This window comes from Aotus nancymaae, unplaced genomic scaffold (genome assembly GCF_030222135.1).
Source record: "Aotus nancymaae isolate 86718 unplaced genomic scaffold, 86718_ANA_hifiasm-v0.15.2.pri h1tg000088l, whole genome shotgun sequence".
In the NCBI taxonomy this organism is placed as follows: Eukaryota; Metazoa; Chordata; class Mammalia; order Primates; family Aotidae; genus Aotus; species Aotus nancymaae.
Window position 1 is genome coordinate 15,529,239 of NW_026988503.1, and position 26,138 is coordinate 15,555,376.

A 26,138-nucleotide genomic window follows, 5' to 3' on the forward strand; every position below is an offset into this window, starting at 1 on the left:
GTTTTACACCTTTTATCTCTGACAGACGGAGGCATAAAAAGAAGATAGGGAAAATGTTCCTAAGGTCATACAGTTTTTAAGCAATGGAGTCTGGATTGACACCAAGACCATTTGATTCCTAAAATATATGTGTAATCTATATCCTTTTCCTCAAATTCCCAAGCTGACCATCAATTGAAGCTTTGTAGCAATATTTTTCAGGTGTCTTTTGTTTATTTCCTTATTACTTCACACAACTGGATGCCAGCATCTATGAAACATTCCCTCTCATGAAAACTTAGAAACGTTCTTAGTAAAGACCACCTCAAAGTATTCGTTTTTATGCATCACTTTCTCAGGCAGGATTTGAGCAAAGCTTGTAATGCTTTTATTCCTCTAGAGAAAATCACCAGAACCTTTCCTCTTCAAAATAGCTCATGGTCAGATAAGTGTAATTGGAGTCTGAGAAAGAGGTTAGCACTTCATCTTCAGGTATATATGACAGCCTTCTAGATAATAACCATTTCTTCAATATGTATTATACCCCAAAAATATACAGGATTAGTCAATTAACTTTAATAGATGGGTTGAAATATACAATTGTCTCAATCCCATGTTGTTACCTGAGAGCAGACCTTGGTTGTGTTCTCTTCTTACTACTTAGAAATTTGTAAAACTTCTTCCAGCTCTAAGATGGATTGATTTGTATTTGCTTGTGGCTGTGAACTGTAGATTAATATACTTTAGAAATACTTGGAAAAATATTTTTCTCTAAAAAAAGTAGAAAAGTAATGTGTGTGTATTATGTTTTCAGTTGTTTCTTATATCTTTATTGTATCAAGAACAGAAACCCTGGGGCTTTAAAAATGATACAAATGTCATAATTCATCTAAATTAAATAAAACATTCATTTGTTAACATTATAGATTGGATCTAAAAACACATTAATTTTAAGCTACCCCCATTTTTAGTATATTTTTCATTCACTTTCCTTTTCTGTGGAGAAGTTTCCTTTTCCCTATAGTTAACATATTTAGAAAATGATGTGAAGCAAATAAATGTTGCCAGTGTTTACGGATTCAATCAAAGTCCCAGAAAGAAACAGGACTCTTTTTAACATATGGAAGGAGTGATCAAATGTTCATGGGCTCAGTGCACTTTCACTAAAGCCAGAGTTTCTTGCAAAGGGAGTGCTCTGCAATCTTAAATTGGGAGAAAAAACTGCGTAGTAAGCAGTTACTCTTAGTGGTTGGCGTGAGATTGAATAAAATTCTTCATAGCAGGATCAAATGTCTTCGGTTTCACTCAACTGTCACACACACAACCCACACAATAGTAATTGGCTCTGCTTGGCACAACAAAGATGCTCTTGTGATTGAATTAAGAATGAAATAAATTTCTTCTTCCTTGTTCAGGGAGGGGAAACAAGAGTGAGAAGTAGACAGTCAAAATTAAGCCATTTAGAGGCTGAGGCGGGTGGATCACGAGGTCAAGAGATCGAGACCATCCTGGTCAACATGGTGAAACCCCGTCTCTACTAATACAAAAAATTAGCTGGGCATGGTGGCGCGTGCCTGTAATCCCAGCTACTCAGGAGGCTGAGGCAGGAGAATTGCCTGAACCCAGGAGGCGGAGATTGCGGTGAGCCGAGATCGCGCCATTGCACTCCAGCCTGGGTAACAAGAGTGAAACTCCGTCTCAAAAAAAAAAAAAAATTAAGCCATTTAGAAATAGTTTTCTCATCTTCTCATCTAAAGCATTTAGGCAACATTTTTAGTACTTAGTATTGAGGGTAACATACTTATTACCTTAAAGGAAAAAAATGGCTAACACTTATAGTGGAAATTGCTCAGATATAGAATAGATGTTTAAATAACAAATGAAAGCATTTTTTCCAATAGAAATTCCATTTGGCTCAAACAGTCAGCAAAACTGCTTCTAGTTTTGACAGAAGTCACAATTGTTGACTTTCCATCTGGGTCTGAGAATGACTGATGTTGAAAAAGCAGAAGTCACATATTTAAATGAGCTTGGATTTACTTCAGTTTAAGCTTCAAATACTTCATCTTTACAGAAAATTCATAAATAAGATGAATATTAAAGTCATTGCAGTTTGGATTGGATACAGATATCCATGCAGCATTGGGATCTATTGCAAGAAGGATTACTCAGATTGGCTAAGAATCAAATTAAGGAGTTAATGTAAAATGATCTTCAGTCCAGAGAAAAGTTGGAGACAGAAAATAGAAATATTTTGTTAAGTCTTACTATAACTATTACTTGTGGAAACATAAGGATTTTGCTCAAACATAAAGATATTTGCTACATATTTTCTCTGAGAGACTAAAAGCAATTGCTTCTTAATAAAATAGTGATAGTTTAGAAATTTATTTCTTTTTTTTCTCTTATGTAAGAAAATAGTAATTTAAATAACATTTTTGTGTTAATTACACATTGGTTTCTTAGGGCTGCATAACAAAGCACCAAAAACTATCTGGCTTATAATAATAGAAATGTATTATATCACAATTCTGGAGGCTAGATGTCCAAAATTAAGTTATCACTAGGGTTGTTTCCTTTGGAGGGTGGTGAGGGAGAATCTGTTCCATGTCCCTCTCTCAGCTTCTGGTGCTTGCTGGCAATCCTGGACTTGTAGATGCATCACAACCATCTATGCCTTCATCTTCATACAGCATTCTCCCTGTGTCTCTGTCTTGACATCATCTTCCCTCTATGCATGTCTGTCTCTATGTCCAAACCTCCTCTCTTTATAATGACAACAGTCATATGGGATTAGGACTCATCCTAATGATCTCATTTTAACTTGATCATTTCTGTAATGAGTCTCTCTGAATAGTCACATTCTGAAGTACTAGAGGTTAGAACTTCAGTGTTATCTTTTTCTTAAAGGGGACACAACTCAACTTACAGTAGAGTATTACCAAGAAATTCATGTTTTAAGGAAATGTGATTTCTAATGTTTTACACAATTGGAAACATTGTTGCAAATCCAGTGCAGTGAAACAATGCAAATTCTTTACCTAGTAGGAGTTTTTTGAAACCATAAGCCCATGACACCTGAAACCTGCTAAGTATAGTTATTTGAGATGCTGTGCACTTTGTTGACAGTGAAAATATATCATTTCCTGAAAAGTGCCTTTTTGTAGAGAGAAACTGTAGAAATTTACCACTACAGAAGACAAAGTAGGTTATTCCTTCTCTTACTTGTCTAAATTCAAAGATAGCTGGAAAGAGACTCGTTGCTCTCCAGTGCTGTTCCCTGGATGGCATGACTTTAGCCCTGCGCTCAACTACCTAACAAAAGACTTACTTGTTTGAATTTCATACCTAAACTATCCTTTCTTTACTTTGCTACCCTCCATGGCCAGTGCTCATGTACCTCAATTATAACTACTTCTACCTCATAGTATTTCTTTCCACTCCCTTCCTTTTCTTGGTACTATACTTAGATTTGCTGGAACTATCTCACCTATGCACAATTCACTGTTGTTTCTATTCACCCATATATATATATACATATATATATACACACACACACACATATATATATATACACACACACATATATATATATATATACCTATAGAGATACAACTGCTCATTCATGTATGTGGTCAGTATTCAACAAGTGTTAATTTCTTGCTCTAGATGATACTGGAATGGTAGTTTGGAGATACCCTTGGGAAGTTCTTATGCACTGATTCTTGCTGTTTAACTCTGTTAGTGCTGTGAAACCAAAAAAGGTTTTCAATCAGGTTACTAATTGAAATTTACAAATGTTAAACTGGAAGCAAGACATTGGAAGGATGGGAAGGAGACAAAAGCTAAAAGAAGTAGACAAATTAGGAAGGTATTGAAACATCTAAAAGATAAATAAGGCACACTAAGGCAAGAGTGATCTCAGGAAAAATGTTAGGAGCAGAATAGATTGTAAAGCCCTTCGAGGTAAAAAAAAAAAAAAAAAAAAAAATTCAAAACATAAGACCTGGAAATGTAAAGAAAAGCATGAGGAGGAATCAACCTTAGCTTCAAATTATAGGCTACAGAAATACACACACACACACACACACACACACACCCACACACACACACATATCAAGAAAAGGGTCTGGCTTGGGGCACAGAACAGACAGTAAGTTCTGCTTTGGACTTTTAGAGTTTTAGGGACCTGTAGGTCAGTGTTCAAATGGTAGACATATATTTGGGAGTCAATCATGTAGAGGTGAAACTCTGGAAATGAAAAGGCACATGATTAAAATACTACAAGCATAAAAAGAATTTCAAGGGCACAACCTTGAAGAATACATACATGTTTAGGATGGGAAGAAAAAATAAGTAAAGAGTTTTTAAGGTCGTTAGGCGGATGAAGCCAAATATAAGAAAATCTAGTGTGGAAGAATTCACGGAAAGGTGGCTAAGCATTTTTAAATGGACCAGGGACTGTTTCATTTTCATATTTACAGCACCTGGCAGAGCTCAAAAATAAGTATTCAGTACATACCTATTGAATCAAATCTTTGTGAAAAGGAACTTAATGAAACTCTTAGTATCTAAACATTGCAAGTAGCATGTAATTGGTTTATTCTGTTGTCCAGTATTAGATTTAAAAATAATATTGTCTTCTACTTCTCCCTTGGAAGCCAAAATAATAGATCATTAAATAGCTGGTAACCTTCAGTCCTCCACCACATGACTGTGGTACAAAGTAGGGACCACATAGCCTATTTCACACTGAAGGAGTTGCAGCTCAGGTACAGTCAGCAAGTGGTGAAACCAGGATTCCACTGGGTGTATGTGATACCAGCACCTGTCTGCTTTTTTATTGCCATGTTATCAACTCTGGAGCCAGACAAAACCAATCTGCTCCTGTAACCATCTTTGAATAGTTGGACACCTTAGTCATCTATTGTTAAAGCAAATCTTTTCTAGTTATCTAAAATATTCTCTGAAAATTACGGTATATGCATGTTCTCACTCATAAGTGGGTATTGAACAGTGAGAACACACCAACACAGGGAGGGGAACACCACACACTAGGGTCTGCGGGGTGGGGGCTAGGGGAGGAATAGCATTAGGAGAAATACCTACTGTAGATGACGGGGCGATGGATGCAGCAAACCACCACCTTGCACATGTATACCTATGTATACATCCTGCATGTAACAATCCTGCATGATCTGCACATGTACCCCAGAACTTAAAGCATAATAAAGAAAAAAATTTATAGTATAAAGAATTGGCACTATTATTGTTACCCTCATCCATAAGAAACTTTTTGGAAAAACTAGGTAAAGACTGAAAGTAATTTAATAATAACAGAGATTACACTTATATCTGGCTTCCTGTATTTCTAGTGCTATTCTAAACTCTGCATATATTATGTCAATTCGATAAAAATTGAATGAGATAGATATTAACTTTTCCATCTTGATGAAATTGGTAGGTTAAGTAATTTGCCCAAAGTTACTCAGATAGTGTAAAATAATTATTTTGTGATGCAAATTAGTTTGAAATATATTTAGGCAAATTCATGTAAACATGATTAGTAAAAAACAACAAAACCAGAAAACCTTTAGTAAAAAATTAATCTGCTCTAAGCCTTTTCAAACATAAGTGATTATACATTTCAGATGAATACATGAATGAAAGTTTCAGTCTGTCTTTGGAGATAAACAGATCCTTTGAGTCATCAATGTGTTCAAGATCTAGTAGAGCATTTAATCTCATAGGGACCTCAGTAGTTACAGAAAGATAAGGTAGTATATCACAGTTCAACCAGAAAAGCAGAACCATTAGGATGTCTACTTATCCCATCTCTATTGCTGTCTCTATCATCTCTATCTCATGTGTGTATATTTATATTTACATATCCATCCATCTGTCTGCATCTATTACAAATAACTGACTTAAGCAATTATAACGGCTAACTAAGTTAAAAGCAAGTCAAAGCTATGCAGGGCAGGTGGTTGAGAAGGGAGGTCATGAGCAGGCTGGAATCCAAGGGTACAAAGCTGATGTTTGTTGTCCACAGGCAAGAGTCTCCACCTAGGCAAGGCCTGAGCCCTCTTCGAAAGATCTTCCAAGTGAGTAAGTCTGGCTCACCTAGATTATCCAGGACAGTTAATCTTTTGATAAAATGAAAGTCAATTGATTAGGCATTTTCATCACATCTTCAAAACCTGATCACAGGCAGCATATAGATTAGTGTTTGATTGAATAACCAGGAGACAGGATGTGCATGTTTCAAAATGGCTTCTATTGCCTTTTTTTTTTCCTCCAACTCTGTAATGAATATCTCTTGCAGCTCATCTTACCTGAAAACAATCATGAAAGGGAATTCGGGAATTGTTGTTTAACTTAGCTAAGAGGACACATCAAAAGCCATTATAGGCAGTTGAGGTTGTCAGCATGATGGTCCATATTTTCCACGTTTTGTTGCCTGGTGAAACTATTTAAAGAATAATCTATACAAAATATGGCTGATAAAAACAAAATTTAAGAGTGACAAGACAAAGGTATAAAGGAGATTATAATTATTATAACATTTGACATTGTTAAGTATAAATACTTAGATATGGTAGACATAAGTAATAACAAATATTTAAGATATAATGAAAACAACAGTTCATATCTTGCTTAAACCTTAGTCCTTTTAAATAGAAGATATTGGGCTCTTTATGCTGTATCTATCAAATTCATATTAACTGGAAAGAAAATTGCAATTAATAAGCATGCTCTTTGAAACATTAAAATTTGATCAGTAAAATTTGGGGTGACAAGAGATCATGAATGTGTTTTTGAAAAGAGAAAATAAGATACAGTAGATTAAGATAATAATAAATACTATTTATTCACAGTCCAACTATGCACCAGGAACTTAACCTTCATTATCATCAACCTTCATATACACCGAAAGGTCACTCAGCTGAGAAGTGGCTTATCTCGGATTTAACCCAGGTCCAACCCATTCTGTACTGTACGTTGCTTTACCTAGGCTCATTCATGTCACTTACCTATTGGTTATGTGTTTTGTTTTGTTTTCTCCCTCTCACTTCTCTTAATACTCTCAAGGCGAACTTAATACTGTCATATAGGATAGTTGATAGTTTATGCCTTTTTCCTAACTGTGGAACATAAAGATTTCTTTTTCCTGGTTTAACCCTCTTTGTCATTGGTGGATGAACAGGCAAAGGGCAGTTTGAGGTCAAGGGCTTCCCTCCAGGTGCCTTTGGATCCACTATGTGTCTACGCCTAAGTCACCCCCACTCTTTTCTAGGGGACTTGATTTTGATACCAAGTAATTTGCTCATTTGCTCTCTTAAACTGTTTAAGAGATAGCTTGACATTCTTAATTGGCTAATTTATAAAATTACTAACTCCCAAGTTGAGTTATAACAATATTCTCACCTATAAATGTTACTCCAAGGAAATGTAAAAACCTGATTACCCTCCTCTTAAAAAATAGCTCTATAAGTTTATATATTATATTTAATTCAGCTTCACCAATGCCTGTATTGAGAAAATGTGGTCTTCTAGATTAGCTGACATTTCTTTTTATTTATTTAAAAGAAACTGAAAGGGATTTAATTAACATTATATAAGTAGACTTTGGAAAGGGAAGAAAATGGGCATATGATTTGATTTGGAGTATAAAAGAAGACAAATAAATAAGTAAAACAACCCCCAAAGTTAGAGTTGGAAATTTGTAGCAAATTAGTAGATGTCAGAAAACTTGTCACAGTATGACAAGTGACCTACAGTGGTAGGCACCAAGAGGAGAAGAAACCCTATAGGATATCCTGCCAGCATCCAGAGGTGCAAGAGGTTTATTGTACATATTTGAAAGCCCACGTGCTCCTTTCTTTGACTTAACTACAGTCTAAGCAATCAGCAGCCAGGTTTTATCTTATTTATGATTATGGGTATTCTTATACCCTTGAAATAATCAAGATTTCCAAGACCCAGGTTCTTTTCCCTGCCTTGTTACCCACTCCACTGTATCCTTTGTCAGTCAATTCCCTTTGTCATTCCTTCATTTTCTCATTTACAAGTGTGAAAAAACGATGCATGCCATGTCCTCTTTCAGCATGATGCAAAGACCAATGGGATAATATGTTTAAAGTCTATTAGACTCCTTGGAAACAAGGTACCACATATGCATCACATTTTATCTTTATTCATTTCTAGTTTGAGGGGAAATGAGGTGAAGTGAACACAGCCGGGGCTTGGGTTGGAGTATCACTTGTGAAACACTTACTTTGGTACAGATTTTCTATTCAAGGACCATGACAATGAGACCCTGAACATTTTTCTTCCCTAAATGATTGTCTGATTGTGCGATTTTCCCTGAAGCCCATTGACATCTTATAGATTCCTTGTAGCATGTTAAGTTTGTGCTTTTCCTAATAACATAGAAACTTTCTTACAGAAAATGGAAAACTCTTACAAATAAAAAGTGGCAAGATAAGGTATGCAAGATAGCTTTTATGAAAAACAATGGTGTGGTGGTTCCTCAAGGATCTAGAAGTAGAAATATAATTTAACCCAGCAATCCCATTACTGGGTATATACCCAAAGGATTATAAATCGTTCTATTATAAAGACACATGCACATGTATGTTCATCACAGCACTGTTTACGATAGCAGACTTGGAACTAATTCAAATGCCCATCAGTGATAGACTGGATAAAGAAAATGTGGCACATATACACCATGGAATACTATGCAGCCATAACAAGGATGAGTTCATGTCCTTTGCAGGGACATGATGAAGCTGGAAACCATCATTCTCAGCAAACTGACACAAGAACAGAAAACCAAACACCACATGTTCTCACTCATAAGTGTGTGTTGAACAATGAGAACACATGGACACAGGGAGGGGAACATCACACACTGAGGCCTGTTAGGGGGTGGGAGAGCTAGGGGAGGGACAGCAGGAGGTGGGGGGATTGGGGAGGCATAACATTAGGAGAAATACCTAATGTAGAGGATGGGGGGATGAATGCAGTAAACCACCATGGCATGTGTATACCTATGTAACAATCCCGCACGATCTGCACATGTACCCCAGAACTTAAAGTATAATAAAAAAAAAAAAGAAAAACAATGGGAAAAAAGTAGCTTCCATCAATCTGTTCTTTCAAGGAATAACAATCACATGTTAATGTCTGGGACTTTTGAAATTGTAGGTGTACCTATTAACACCAAAACAATTCCATTTCTGAGAATAGAGCCTAGGAGATGTTTCTACATGGATTATTGGTGTGAGCAAAATAGAGAATTTATTAGGAGGTACCTCAAATCTGTCACCTTCAGCCCTAAGTGCAGGGGTACCTTTAGCAAACTTTGGAGCTAATGTTTTATTGAATGCTTACTATGTTCCCCATATTTACATGTATTGTCTTGTTTAATATTCATAACAATTCCATTATTTCCTTCATTTCCAATAATAGGTTAAATAACTTGCCTGATTTTATACAACCATGAAGTAGAAGAGCCTGGATTGAAAGTTATCTGGCATAAATCTGTGCCTATCATTATTATACTGTTTCTGAGAAGGAATTCAAAAGCTGATCCTGTATTCAATGAGCATTTTTTTTTCACATGTATATGTTACTAATTCCTCCACTAGGCTCCAAATTATTTCAAGGGCATTGAATGTGTCTTACTCGTCTTTGTGGGAAACTCAATCTCAAGCCTTATGTCTGTACATAGTAAGGATGTCTTAAATAAATATCTGAAAAAAGGGTATTGTTATCTCCTTGATGTGGATGGGAATACTGAGGCTTTAAGATGTTAAGCAGTGTGCCCACAGTTCTTTTTTTTTTTTTTTTTTTAAATTATAACTATGCCCTTTCAGTAAGTTTGGCTGAAGGAAGACATTTTGTATTTTTTGTGATATGGATAGAAACAAGAAGGGACAAGGCTGATCAGGTATTTGAGATGAAGAAGGCCAGAGCCTGTTCTGTTTTGCAGAGTTGATAAATATTTGTGAATTTATGGCTACATTGAGCAAAGTTGAAAGGATAGAGTGATGAAAATCAATCCATAACTAGGATTAATTTTAATAATTTCTATACCATCTATTGGTGTTTCAAATTTTTTTCGGAAGGAGGGAGAGAGGGAGGGAAAGAGGGAATGAGGGAGGAAGAGAAAAAGAGAAGAAAGAAAGAAAAAGGGGGAGAGAGAACAGGAATCTTGCTCTATTGCCCAGGCTGAATGCAATCTGAAAATAGGTATTAAAAACCTCTTTTATGCCAATAATTGTGCTTAACAGTGAAGACAGGAAGGAATAAGGGAAGAAAATAACAAACAGCCAACCAATATTTCATTTAAGTCTATGAAATGCTATGCAAATGCTGAAGAGTGATTTACTTTCAATTATGTGGTCACTTTCAAAATAGGTGTAAGTGATACTGAGAAAAATGTATGTTCTATGGACCTGGGGTGAAGAATTCTATAAATATTCACTGAGTTTACTTGTTCCGGGTCTAAGTTCAAATCATAGATGTCCCTGTTAATTTTCTATCTCATTGATCCGTCGAATATTAACAATGTGGTGTCAAAGTCTCCCGCTATTGTGCGGGAGTCCAAGTCTCTTTATAAGTCATTAAGAACTTGTCTTATGTATCTGGGTGTTCCTATATTGGGTGCATATATATTTGTGATCATTGACTCCTGTTGTTGCATTGATCCTTTTACCATTATGTAATGTCCTTCTTTGTTTCTTTTAGTCTTTGTTACTATTAAAGTCTATTTTGTCAGAAACGAAAGTTACAACTCCTGTTTTTTTTTTTTTTTTTTTTCTCTCCATTTGATTGGTACGTCTTCCACCAACCCTTTGTTTTAAGTCTTAATATGTCCTTGCTTATGAGATGGATCTGGATACAGTGTACCGATGGGTTTTGACTTTTTATTCAATTTGCCTGTCTGTGTCTTTGATTGGGGCATTTAATCCATTTAAATTTAGGATTAATATTGATATTTGTGAGTTTAATATTGTCGTTTAATGCTAGCTGGCTATTTTGCCCATTAGTTGATATAGATTCTTCATTATGGTGATACTCTTTACCTTTTGGTAAGTTTTTGGGATGACTGATACTGGTTGTTCCTTTCTGTGTGTAGTGCTTCTTTCAGAAGCTCTTGTAAAGCAGGCCTGGTGGTGATGAAGTCTCTGAGTGCTTGCTTGTTCATGAAAAATTTTATTTTTCCTTCATTTATGAAGCTTAGTTTGGCTGGATATGAGATTCTAGGTTGAAAATTCTTCTCTTTGAGGATATTGAATATTGATCCCCACTCTCTTCTAGTTTGTAAAGTTTCTGCTGAGAGATCTACTGTGAGTCTGATAGGCTTCCCTTTATGGGTAACCTGATCTTTCTCTCTAGCTGCCCTTAGAATTTTCTCCTTTATTTCAACCCTGGTGAATCTAACGATTATGTGTCTTGGGGTTGCTCTACTTGAGGAATATCTTTGTGGTGTTCTCTGTATTACCTGGAGTTGAGTATTGTCCTGCCTTACTAGGTTAGGAAAGTTTTCCTGAATAATATCCTGAAGAATATTTTCCAGCTTGGATTCTTTCTCTTCATGACATTCAGGTACACCTATCAAATGTAAATTAGGTCTTTTCACATAGTCCCATATTTCTTGGAGACTTTGCTCATTCCTTTTTACTCTTTCTTCTCTAATCTTGTCTTCTCGTTTCATTTCATTAAGTTGGTCTTCGACCTCTCATATCCTTTCTTCTGCTTGATCAATTCGAGTGTTAAAACCTGTGCATACTTTGCAGTGTTCTCGTATTGTATTCTTCAGCTCCATTAATTCACTTATATTCCTCTCTAAATTGTCTATTCTTGTTAGGATTTCATCAAACCTTTTTTGAAGGTTCTTAGTTTCTTTACATTGGGCTAGAACATGTTCTTTTAACTCACTGAAGTTTCTTATTATCCACCTTCTGAAGCCTAATTCTGTTAATGGAATGCACTCATTCTCCATCAGGCCTTGTTCCCTTGTTGATGAGGGACTGTAATCCCCTGTAGAGGGAGAGGCATTCTGATTTTGGGTATTCTCAGCCTTTTTACGCTGGTTTCTTTCCGTCATTGTAAATTTATCCACCTGTCATCTTTGTAGTTACCGACTTTCAAATTAGGTCTCTGAGTGGATGTCCAACTTATTGATTCCCAGCGCCCGGAATCTGAGCAACCCACTGTGCCAGCTAAAACAGCAGCACTAAGATTGATGGTGCTTTTCTGCCTGGGAATTTCCGATCTGGCTTCCTTCTTGAGTCCCTTTTTCAATCAGCTGAATAGGTAACTCTGCCTTCCAGGAGCTCCAAACGTCAACCAAAAGGGGACCCAGTCCCATTTATTCTGCACTGGGAACTGCCACACTGGCCACAAGAGTCACGCTGGTGACCCATGGGGCTCCTCTGCTGGAAATTTCCTGGTCTGTGAGCGACAAAAATTTGTCTGAAAGTGTGGTGTCTTCTCATTCTCTGCACTTTCACTGGGAGCTACGATCCTGAGCTGTTAGTAATCAGCCATCTTGGATCTCTCCATGCCCACAGTTCTGCTGCAGCAAAGCCTCCTTCTGATTTCAGTCCCTGACTCTTCCCAGGATGCTGCAGCCTCCTCTAATCTTTCCCCCTTTCTGTTGCAGGTTTCTAATTTTAGTTTTTGATTGTATCTTAAGCTCTTTGCAGGGGAATCAAGGAAGGCCCTCTGTTCATTGAATCAATAGACATTTCTGGACTTCAGTAGATAGAGCACTAAGTAGGGATTTATTGAGTTACTACAAGGTACCAGGCATATTGCTAGATGAATTACCAACCTCATATAATTGAATCTTATTAATTATCCCATGATGTAGTGACTATGGTCCAATTTTATAGACGAAAAATCTAAGTCTGAGAGAGGTTAAATTACTTGGCTAAGGTCAGGCAACCATTTAAACCCAGGTCAGCCTGATCCTGAAACCCAAATGCATTCAGCTACACCAAAAAAGGTGGCATAGTATAATCTCTCTCAAAGCTTTATTTTAATCTAATTCTATGATGAATGACTAAAACTATTTCTGTTTTCCTTAAAAGAATGAGATCTTATTGGATCCTTTGGTTGTTGTGAATGCTATTGTCAAAACAATACCTTGACTGAAATATTGTAATGTTATCATTACTTGTTAATGAACTGAACAGCAAAAATCATTTTGAGCTTGTAATAGGAACAGTGGTTATTCAGAGAAGGCCAGAATTCTTGGTTTGCGTTCTTTTGCCTTCTGCCAGACTGCTATGCGCATTCACCCAGAGGACACATCAGGTCTATCGTAAGTCCCACCTTCTCACCAGCATCAGATAATGACTGGTTTTCATGTTTCCATTCAACAGGCCTTCCTATTGCAAATCACTGACATTCTTCCTTTCAGTAAGAGCCAGTAACTCCAGTTTCTTTCTGACCTCTGCTTCATCTTTCTTTTAGTTTTATACAGAGAGACTTAACCACAGTTAAAGAGAAACCTCCTGTCAGGATGTAAGTGGATGCCAACTCTGCTGCTGCTGCTGGCCAAGAGCTTAGGCCAGTGACAGTTGGGCTAGAATGAGATTCCAGGCACACCTGGGAAAGAAGCATGTTAGGGCACAGGGGTGATAATGACAAATTAAAATTACTGCTGAAACAGAGTGGAGTAGCCCCTGGTTCATGGAAGATGTCATTAATGTTCTAAAAATAATCTAAAAGTATGCTTTGAAAATGTAATCTATTAAATACAACTCACATACTGAGAATTTATTTTTATGGTTGTCTTGCTGCAGAAGGAAGAGATGAGATGTCATGTTATCTGCCAGGTTGTGACAAACTTTCAAAATTTCGAGCATTTGCTTCCTTGATTTTGGATGTGGATCATAGTATATTACATCTATGTGGATTTGGCATGTCAAACTATAAGTTAGAAAATAAAGAACCATTCTCAGCTCTCAAAATGAATGCTCAAAACCTCTTGTGCCAGGCTCCAGGATCCCCACATATTCACCAGAATCGGGGTAGGGGTGTGGTGAAGATGAGGAAATAGTTCTAAATCCTGTACCCTTTATGACATAGCACTCAGAGCAAACCTGCTGAGCCTGTGAAAAGCCGTAACTGCCCCCAGAACTGGCCAGGAACAGCCTCCCAGGTTGCTGGGTCTCCTGGCTTGGGAGCTGTATTTGGGGCTACCCTACTGAAAGTCTAGTAGGACTTTTCTACTTGCTTAAGCTGGAGGGCTCTGGGATGAGAAGAAGAAAAGCAATCCATCTTAGTTCTCCAGCGCTATATTTGGTCACACACCATGCCAAAACTGAACTGGGGTTTCTTACATAGAGTTTTTAAATCCTTCTATCTAGAATGAAGAAGTGTCTATTGAAACCAAGCCATGTTTCCTTGCCAATTCAATATTGCTAAAGCCACTTCATCTCTTCTTGCCCCAAACTTGTGTATTATAGGAAGTTTCTTCTCTCTTAGCTGTTCATCTGTAGAGATAATTCTATTTCCTACTGCTTCACTCAGTCAAAAAATTTCATACTAAGCCAGCCAGGTTTATACATATTCAGTTATTCTAATTCCCTAGCACCAGCAGCCCTTAGGAAGACTAACTCCAGACATGGAGTGTTGGTGTCCAATTGCCTCCTCAAGCCAGACATTTGGTGTGATAAGAAGGCAGCCTCTAGAATTAACTGACTGGTTTCAAATGCTACCCTGCCACTTACGAGTTCTTTGACTTTGGTCAAGTTACTTAAATTTTCTGAGCCCAATCTTCCAGTTTGAAAACAAAAATAATAATTTTCATCCCATAGATCTTGGTGGTGAAGGGTGTTAGTCACTGTTGGATACCATTGGTAGTACTCTGAATAGCAAACTGAACCCTGGCAGCCTGGTCTCCACCCTGCCAGGCATGTGTAATCTAAATAGCTGTTAAATTTTGCCTTCAACAGCTTAAATACACTGAGCTTGGCAGATAAGAGAAAATGAGGCCAGCATACATACTAACCAAGAGAACTTGTCAGGCTCATAAAAAACCCTAGCTACATGTATTAGTCCACTTTTGTGTCACTGTGCCTGAGACTGGGTAATTTAGAAAGAAAATAGGTTTAATTGGCTCAGGTTTCTGCAGGTTATAAAGGAAGCATGGTCCCAGCACCTGCTTAGTTTCTAGTGTGGATCCCAGGAAGCTCCAATCATGGTGGGAGGCAAAGAGAGAACGGGCATATCACACTGCTAGGGTGAGAGCAAGAGAGAGAAGGGGTAGGTGAAACACTCTGAAACAACCAGATCTTGTATAAAGTCACCGAACAGGAACTCACTCATTACTGAGCAGATGGCACTAAGCCATTCATGATGGATCCTCTAAACCCAAACACTTCCCACCAGGCCCCACCTCCAACATTGGGGATTACATTTCAACATGAGATTTGGAGGGGACAGACATTCAAACTGTATCACTATGTCTACTCAATCAATCCAACATACCATTCCTGGAAACATTTGGGAGAAATTGCAGCTGCAAGGGGGATGTAGTACATAGGGGGATGAAGCTGAATAAATACTGTATTGTGACTATTACTAATGCTAGCTATTCTGCTTTATACACCCAGGGCTGTTGCAGCCTTTGAAGCCTCTGTTGCATATTTATGCAGCTCAGCCTGTCCTCAGTCATTTAATGTACAGTCATTAGTTCCATAGAGCTCCTTTAAGATGGAAAGATGAAACTGCTAAGCCAAACCATATGATTTCCAGGAATCAACAGTACATAATAGGCTTTTCTGTTTAGTATTACTGCCTCCCTCTAACATTTTCATGTTCACAACTGTGATTGGTTCATACTGAAATTTAAGGAGAATGAAGAATCAGCAAATTCAAATAGACAAACAGATCCAGATGATCTAAATTCAAATTATATTTTGGATCATCTGTGAAATGGCTTTGACTTGTTTCTACAGCTGTAAAATGGACAAATTAGAATCTACTCTGTAATTTTAAGGAATATCAACAAAGGACTATAAAGTGCATTTAAAATGAATTTCTTGCCCACTTTAATTTCCAGGTTTCAGCACAAAGTTGATACAAATAAGGCATTACATGGTTTGTTTCATGAGTAAAATAGTATCATGTGGGGTATGTAGATTTTGGCTTACTCAGGGATTTCTAAGTGGAGCAGAAAGAATCATTAATTGGGAGTCAGGAAACCTGGATTCTAGTCCCAGAATGACCTTGTGCTAATTGGAGACTTTTCTTTTTGGAGCTTCACTTTCTTATTTTCCAGTTGAAGGAGCTGATGCTCTCTAGTTTCCCTTCTGTTGCTAACACTTTAATGATTTAATTTAATCAATTTTGTAGCAGGATTATAGTATCAACAGTTCTCTCCTGGGATCTAGTAGAGGTCAAGTGTTTGAGAAGGCAGGAAGGGAAGGAAAAAAGAAGGAGGGAGAAGAAGATGTGGAACAAGAGGAGGAAACAGATGTGAAGAGGGAGAAAGAAAAGGAAGATTCCATTAAATGTCATGGGGCAATGCCAGCCCAAGTGTAATTGTGAAATAAGTAGGGCTTGTCTTGATACTTCTCACCGTTTTTTTAATTCATCTAGTTTCCAGTTTCCATGTTTCTTTAGAGGTCTAGATGAGCAAAGCCTAGCTGATGATCTAATCTTACCACCCTTCCAATATCTACTCTGGCTCCAAAGTACAAAATAATCTCTCTCTCTCCTTTCTCAGTCTAACCACCAATGCATCTGAACTCAGCTGCAAATTGGGAGAAACATAATGAATCAACACCAAAGTAAGAATGATTTAATTTTCAACCTTTTTTCAGATAGTTATGTTTTTTAAAAATAGAGGGCTTGCAAATAGCATGTTAGGCAGAGAACAAAGTGAAGAGCTAAATCCAGGAGGTTTGGAGCAGAGTTACATGGCTACCACAGCAGCCTCCCAGGTCCCCTGAGATCCTGCTCCCTATGGCCATTTCCAGAAGCTCTTCTGGTTTTTCTTAGGCTCTTCCCAGCTTTCATATCTGAACACATAGGAGCTAGGACATCAGAATCTTATTACAGCAGCTCCTATGGGGCACCACAAATTCACCATAAACTAAATCAGCATATAAATAACCAAACATAACCGAACAGATGAATTAATAATGAACAGCTTCCCTGGCGATGACACTAGGAGCAGTGCCTATGGGAGTAAAGGGAGCAGAGTGCGTGGCTTCTTTGTAAGTCAAGGAATACTTGGATGCATCAAACTGGGAGAAAGGAGGGTAACTAAAGTTACCTAAAGTGGGGAGTAACACAAGTGATTTCTTGGACTATCTACTTTTGATCTGAAGCCTGTTTATTCTCAACTAGGTGTTAAACTTCAGAGTGAAAAACAAGGAACCAGAGTTTTCTTACTTTCTCATCCAGCTTTTGCTACAATTTCCAAATCCATCTCAGTAGGAGTGACTTAGGCTAGAAATGCCGTCAATGCTGCAACCACAGAACAAGGACCCCAGCTCCCAGACTACATTAGAGGGAAACTCTCTCCTTCCTTGCCCCACTGAACCAATGATGAATGCAGTAGCAGCATTTGAGTGGAGACCAGGATTTTCTGGGACGCTTGACTATTACCATAAGGCTTAGACCACAGACCTTGGTTACACCCGGAGAAGTGTATCTCTAATGATTCAGCTAAAAGCCAACAACTTGAGGGCTGTGTTTTTCCTCCAGAGCCTGAACAACCCCATCTGCTGTTGCAGAGTGCAATGGCCTAAGTGGGACACCACATCCTCTTGTCTGTGTGTGTGTTCCCAGGGATGTTATTCCAGAAGCCTTTGTGTGTATGCTGCCTGGTAATGTCCTTTGCCTATACATCAGGGTATAAAACAAATAGTTCATCATCTAGTTTACTACTCTTAAAATGTTTTAAACTCCCAAGAAAAATGTCCACTTACTGTTACAGAAAATCTCACATACAATTTCCAGAAGTTCAGGGCTGAAGATGGGTTCAGTGGATCCTTGGACAAGAGCCCCGATGGACTGAGCCATCCCTGCTTGAGACAGGCAGTGCTTGAGGTATCGGATGCCTCCATTGGAAGAACATGTGTGGCTGAAGCAGGCACAATCTAGAGGGGTTACAGATACAATGAACATTCCATTGGCTTTTCTTCCTGTACCCTATCTGAAATAATACCTCTCCCTTTTCTTACAATTCTGTATTCTTTCACTACTTATTTCTTCTTCAGAACACTACTACATGATATGAAGGGTCTACAAAAAGTTGGGAAACAGGGCTATATTTGTATTTTAAAGCGTGTTGGCTATATTGTATAATATTCTCAGTATGTTTTTCTCCAGTTCTTAAACACCTCTTCAGGTGGTGTTTCTCTAAATGTAAAGCAACAGACCCATTTGTTCATTTCAAAAAGTACAATGAAGTATTTTTCTCAGTGTTTTTAGACTTTGGGGGGCAGTCTTTAGTATGTTTATTGTATTGCTAGGAAAGAGATAAAAAGCACATTAGTATGAATGCATGTCTATTTGATGTCATCATTAACATTAGTTACTACCTTCACGGATATGACTGGAATATATAATCTCAAGTCCCATTAAGTCTTATTCTTCTAGTCCCAGCAGGCTCTTGTACCAACTAATTAACACAAAGGTCATTGTTCTCATTTTTGAAGAATAACATATTGTAAAAACACAACACTGATTATGCTGCTAGGTTTGAAATGACACAGCAGGAACAAAATCTTCTGCTTCATGAGAAGGGAGGAGTAGGCTCTTTCCAATCCTGTCTCTGCATCCCTAGACTTGACTGAAGGTGAGAGGAACCAATCAAAATATCTCTGGATAGAAAACATCGCTGTGAATGCACATCCAGCTGCCTGTGGAATCCCCAAGTTCCTCTCAATGATGGTGGCCCAATATTCCATCTCAGCTGAGAAATGATTCAGTCAACAAACTGTCACATATCTTGCTATTATTGATGTGCTGGTGGAGTAACACATTGGATAGGGAAGAACTCCTCTTCTTTCAGTTGTTAACTTTGAAAATAGAGACAAACTACTTCATTATTATATTAGGCAGAAGGTTAATACACACCAAAAAAGATTCAGGTTAGTTTCAATTGCAAGATAGAAAAGGGGAAAAAGAGTACAGGAATACTTCTAGCTGGGGAGGAGTCAGGAAGGGCTTGCTAATACCTAGCTGTGTAATAAACACACAGTATCTCAAATATGAAACAAATGACCAAATCCCTGCTGCAAGAGAAACCTTTAAATTGAATCTTGAAAAGGAGAAAAATTTGAATATACAGTGATGGAGAAAAGTGTATTCTACTTCCTGAGCAAAGGCATACTACAGATGATCCCCAGAGCTGTCGAGCACCATGTTCGTTTATTCACCAGTAAGCTGCTTGTTATTTCTGCTGTCCTGATTCTGGTTCAGACATCTGTCTCATAGGTTGTCCCTAGCTTGGCAATGGCAGTAGAGACCAAGAAGAATTCTTCATTAATGCAATATGATGCTTCTAACTACTTTGCTGATAAATGCTGGGAAAAAAAAAAAAAAAAAAACAGATTGCTGAAGGCTCTACACTATCACAGAAGCATAGCTCAGAATACCATTTAGTGTAACATTTAGTTCTGGAGAGAATCTTGGAAACTTTGCAGTCAGGTAGGGAACTCAGCCACAACTAAAGGTGTTGGCCTGCTTTCAAGTGCTAGAATAAAGTAAATAATGATTGAACTAGGCAGATGGAGAGGACAGCTCCTTGAAAAACGACTCTGTGATAGTTGAATAAAAGCCAATTTTCATCCATTGGCACTAAAGTTCAAAGGAGATTTCACAGGAAGAGCTCATACATGAAACAAAATTGATCAGTTCAGGGAGCTCAGTTTCTAGAGATTATACTTTGAACACAGGAAGAAACAGAATGCGTTTCTGGTGGTGTAAGAAACTGAAAAATAATCCAGATTTTTGCTCTCTTGATGTTGTTTGAAATTCAGTATTACTCTATTAAATATGCTTGTGCTTTTAAACCTTTCCAATCCCCCCAATTTCTTTATAAATATATTTGTGTACATTAAGATAAATGTAAACTTTTATATGAATTCATAAATTTAATTACTGTACATATACTTTTTAAGGTATAGTTTTTTGTTTTTCTTTCTCTCTGGAATCCTTGTGAATACCTACTATGTGTTATTCCATATTATCTGTAAGCTCATGTTTTCATACTTTGCATATGTGCAAGTATACATGTACAGGAAGTTTTATAGTAGTTTGTTGTACATAAAAACCAGTATCATACTGTTATCCTTCTTTATGCTATTTTTCCATTCACTTTTTTTTTTTTTTTTTTTTTTTTTTTAAGGCAGAGTTTCGCTCTCCTTGCCCAGGCTGGAGTGCAATGGTGCGATCTCTGCTCACTGCAACCTCCCCCTCCCAGGTTCAACCGATTCTCTTGCCTCAGTCTCCCAAGTAGCAAGAATTACAGGTATGTGCCACCATACCTGGCTAATTTTTTGTTTTTAATAGACACAGGGTTTCTTGATGTTGGTCAGGCTGGTCTCAAACTCCTGACCTCAGGTAATCCACCCGCCTCAGTCCCCCAAAGAGCTGGGATTACAGGTGTGAGCCACCGTGCCTGGCCTCCACTCACCATTTCTTTGTGGAAGTCACTCCAAGACAAATGGTTTACCTCTCATTCATTCTTTTTATGACTGCATTATGTCTTATGGTGTGGATATACAATTCTAGATAATCAGACTCTGCTTTATTCTTTAAGAGAAAGTTTTTAAATGCCACCAAAATAATTACTTTTTAAGTGCCACCAAAATAATTATATTTCAAATGCCAACAAGATAGGCTTATAAAAGCATGTTTTCACATCAACCATAAATACTAAAAACCTATTTACACCTGAGGACATTACATGAAAAAGCCTGAGACTTCACTGCTCAGACCCTTCCATGTAGTAATTGAAGCCTTCAACATCACCATCTGGGCTGGGGAACAGAAAGATAAAGACTCTCATTTAAATTAGCATTCCCAGTGAAACTGGATTTCAGCTGGCTTCCATTACATACTTACTCAATAAGAAAATTCTGTGTACTTGGCATTTACTCTTTCATACTGACAATTTTTGCCTCCAGTCTACTTCTAACATTCTGTTTTCCTCATCTCTCCTTCTGTTTTATTCAAAGTCAAAACCTCTTTTTGTCCTCTCTGTCTAAGTCGGTTTGGGCTGCTATGACAAGTTGTTACAGACTATGTGGCATAAACAACAAACATTTATTTCTCACTGGTTTGGAGGCTGGGACATCCAAGATCAAGGTGTCTGCAGATCCAGCATCTGTTAAGGGCTCATTTCATGGTTTGCAGATGGCTGTTTGCTGGTTGCATTCTCACATGGCAGAGAGCAGAGTGCCAAAGCAAGGTCTTGTGCTGCTTCTCATAAGGGCACTGATCACACATGAGGGCTCCACCCTTATGACCCGATTATCTTCCAAAGGCCATGGCAAAATATCATCACATTGGAGATTCAGCTGCAACATACAAATTTTAGGGGGACATAAACTTCTAATCCCTAGCACCTTCTATATTTCCATATACTTTCAATCGTTCCCCATCACTGAATTAATCCTCTCTCTGTACCACACTTCCTGAGTGTTCCTTTTAACCCCAATGCTTCCCGAATGTTCCCTGTCCCCTCAGCTCACTTTCTCTGGCTCCTACTCCTCACCACAGGTTCCAACAGAAACCACTTTTCTGAGTTTTATGCAGTTATTAAGTTTGAATGTAAGGATAGAAATTTACTTGCTTTCCTTTTTTATGAGTTTATCAAGTCCCTGCATGCACTGTGTATATTGTCTTACTCATCTGTGTAGACCCAGAGCCAGCACAGTTTAAGAGGCTGGCTGTATGGTGAATGCTCAGGACGTGGTTGTTGGGCAGATGTGGTTATGTATTGGAAAGTTATTCTGCTGACTCACAAAGTCAGTCCTGTCTGACCTGTTGGCTCCACATGTACCTTTTATTTTCTTTTTTGAGACAGGACCTCACTTTGTCACCCAGGCTGGTGTGCAGTGGCATGATCATGGCTCACTGAATTGTAGCCTCAACCTCCCAGGCTCAAGTGGTCCTCCCACTTCAGCCTCCCAAATAGCTGGAACAGCAGGTACATGCCAGTACACCCAGCTAATTTTTTATTTTTTATTTTTGTAGAGAATGGGTCCCACTGTGTTGCCCAGGCTACTCTTAAACTCTTGAGCCATGTGTATTTCAGTCACCAGCTACCCAGGAAATACCTCCATGTTTGTTTCTTCTTTCCCTTCCCTTTCTCATTCCAACACTTAAAGTTCACTCCATATTATATCTCTCCTGGACCACTGTACAAAGGTTTACTGAATGGTAATCCTGTTTCCTGTTTCTCTTACTGCATATATATTAAGTGGAAACTTCCAAATTCTTAGCTCTGATTTTGTCACTTCCCTGGTCAAAAACCTGCAGTGTTTTCGGCCAACTAGATAAAATCAAATCTTTAGAAGTATGATTTGATAAAGGCTTGGTATGATAAAACCTATGGAAGGTAGGATTGATAAAATTAAACATATAAATCTGGCTTTCCAAAGTACTATCCAGGCTTATCTCCACTACACCTCACCCTCTTATCACAGTCATTCTAGACTAGTGTGGAATTTCATTTTCTGTCTTTGGATATTTTGGCTGTTTAATGTGTACTATACTTATTTTCTTTTTGCACCTTAAAAATGGCCTCATTTCTATTTATTGATAACTCACCCATTCTGGAAAATCTTAATCATCACTACTAGGTCCCACAGCCTCTATAAGACCTGCTGTGATTTTCTCCAACCAGACATCTCCCTCTCCACTGGCTCCATTGCTTTTCATTCATGCCACTCTTGTGTTTCCTTTTATTGTATGTACTTGTGGCTCCTCTAAATATATGTATTTAAATATACATTGTGAAAAGTCTCAAATATATATTTATAATATCTAACATAATTACTTATATATGTATATATACATGCAGATACATCAGGCACATATCACTATGTATACATTTGTTCTTTTTATTATTTATGTTTGATTACTGAACTATAAATCCTTTAGACTAGGGACCATGACTTATTGCCTTTTGTTTCTTGCATTATATGCTTCAAATAGGTTTCTTGAACTTAAATTAAAATTTCACAGACCAATTTAGCCATTTCTTACAAAATTCCCAGTAACTGGACTATACAGCTTTACATTTAATAGATGAAAACTAAAGCCAAGTCTTCATGGCTAAATGCATAGAATCATAAATTGTTTGTTATAAGACCTTTCTAAATTTACACCAAAGAATGATTCTCACCTATATATTTTAAGTAATACTCCTAGATATAGAATACTATTTCAGTGAGCTATCCTTGACTAATATAGTGCAAAAAAGAATTTTAAATTTTTTGGCCATATTAAAAATTTTCTAAGATATACTATTCCATATGGCGCATTTATTGTTGAAAGATGATATTTAGACATTACATAAATGCCAGGCCTAGGAATTTCGCTCCAGTTTTTAAAATCTTGTTCCTTTTCAAGGTTTAGTAAAACTCGAGCTGCATTTTGACCTAAATAAAACCGTGTGGTGTATGTTTTTATTGTGTACAATTTTTAAGATATTTTTTAAGAAAAGCAATTTACTTAAATGAATTTTTAATTCTCACCACACTCATTTCATGTAAGTAAGAATTTTATAGGCCAAAGTGAATCAAAGAATAGGAAGCATTTCTCAAGATAACAGGATTGGAGAAAGACTTTTACAAGGTAAGGTCAGAGAGAGAAAGAGAGAAACAGAGGGGCTATTTTTCTATTGACACCCAATCAATTTTTCACTAAAATGTATTGTTTAAAATTGTGCTAACAGATCCAATTTTGATTTCTATATATTAACTGTTTTGTTCATTTTAGGTGATGTCTTTGAATAAAACAAAATCAAAATAGATAAAAATGAAGGAACTCCAGTAGTTGATCTAATATTGTTCTCCTAAATTCCTTCATGTAGCTGGGTCTGACCCAAAGTCAACAACAGGGGAGGGTGGGGCATGGGAATAGTTAATAAATATAAAAATTTAGTTAGAATGAATAATATCTAGTATTTGATAGCACAACAAAGTGACTAAATCAACAATAATTTATTATACATTGAAAAATAACTAAAGGAGCTAAAGCCTTTAATCCCAGCACTTTGAGAGGCTGAGGTGAGCAGATCCCGTGAGCCTAGTAGTTCGAGACCAGCCTGGGCAAAATGGTGAAACCCCATCTCTACAAAAAATAAAAAATAAACTAAAAATGCATAATTGGAATGTTTGTAACACAAATAAATGATAAATGCTTTAGGTGATGGATATCACATTTATGATGTGATTGTTATACACATTGATGTGCCTGTACCAAAATATCTAAAGTACCCCATAAATATATACACCTACCCATAAAAATGAAAAAACAAAACAACAGTATCATTTCACAGAGAATATTGAGAGAATATTGTGAGGTGTGCTTCTGAAATCTTTGAAGTTCTAATCTTTCACTCTTACTCTTACAAGGAAAATTCTAGCAATTAACGAAGTGTTCCACAGAATCTAGAATAAGAAAAATTATTAAATCTTCCTGCATGACTCTTTCACATACCTTAAAATACAAGTCACTGTGTGATTAGTTCCCATCACAGGAATAATTGCTCAAGCAATAATTGCTCAAGCAATACCCTACATATTTGAAATGGCCCAAGACAAGAAGATGGTACAACTTACTTTGATAATTATATTCTTTAATTAAAACTAATTAAAGGATTTTAGGAAGTTTTATATTCTTTTGTTTGGAAGACCAGAATATATTCTCAGCATACTTGGTACTATGGTTTCTCCTAGATCAGAAGGCAAGGGACTTTTCTTTCTTCTCATTACTTAATACCTATTATTGTTTGCCTTTTATAGCATCCCACCTTATTTTGACAACAAACAAACAAGAAACCAAACAAAAGAACACAAAAACCACAGAACTATCCTCTTTACAAGGAACAGTCTTCTATAGCCTATTTAAAGATACAGTTATCATAATGATACTTTAAAGATACAGTTATCATAATGCCAGTATTATATTATCAGACTCTGGATTACCAGACTAAAAATGTGAATTAAAATGCAACTACAGAACAAGATTAAAATTGATGTTAAGCATATACAAAAAGTTGTTATATGTTTAAATCACATTAAATTACATGTTCAAGAACATTTTTATTGCAGAATTAGGTTTAGTGAACATTGCCTTGATTTTTCATTGGTTTTTATTCAAATGCTGTTACTGGAAAATGATTGCAAAGATCATTTATTTTGATATCTAAAATTCTGAGATATTTTCTATTAATTGAAATTTTAACTGGTGATAGATGAGGGATCCTGGAGATAAGTATTTAGGCTTACCTTTGCCCTGAGACTTTGTGATCTCAGGTGTCACATTCCTCATCTGCTTATATGAACATCTGTCAGTCTATTAATTCTATTTTTTCTAGGCATGTGTAAGAAAAACTCAACTAGGGATGTGACTTTCTGATAATCCTTAATGTCATTCTCTTCTCCTAAGCACTATGAATAATCATATCACATCTATTATGTGGTGAATAGCAGAGACTTGTCAGATCTCACTGGGGGTGAAACTTCATTCTCATGATTTTAGAAAAGCTGAGAACTATGCTATCACTTTAATCATCTTTCCTGAGTATGGCTTCATAGCTGGTAACAGATTCATGTCCTAAGACAAGCACAGTTTCACATGGAAAGGCTTAACAACTAGAGTTGTGAATGAACTTTATACCAACTTAGGGTAGGTCTACCCTGCAAATTAGTATCAAACAGTCCCACCAGCCCCAATATTAGGTAAATATGGTAAGTCCTATTTTCCCCAAAGTCTGTGACATTGGGGATGTTTATGATGTTACTTTGAATTACTATGGTATATCATCCAACACCCCCCCAAACAAATAACATAATTATTTATATGTGTTTTATTTATATTTGAATTTTGCTGCATTTTGGCTACTAAACTTATAAGTAATGAGAGTTTGTATTTACCCA

At 37.1% G+C, this 26,138-nt stretch overlaps 1 long non-coding RNA gene across 1 annotated transcript in view; it reads right to left on the minus strand.

Annotated features, from left to right (window-relative positions):
- Nucleotides 1-773: 773 nt before the first annotated feature.
- The window catches only part of LOC105730679 (uncharacterized), a 531,904-nt gene continuing 506,539 nt past the window's right edge, over nt 774-26,138 (minus strand). Inside the window, exons 3-5 of the long non-coding RNA XR_010339748.1 lie at nt 21,303-21,545; nt 17,946-19,040; nt 774-1,385 (exon numbers count right to left, since the gene is read on the minus strand). This is a non-coding gene — a long non-coding RNA (uncharacterized LOC105730679). The remainder of the gene's footprint in view (nt 1,386-17,945; nt 19,041-21,302; nt 21,546-26,138) is intronic.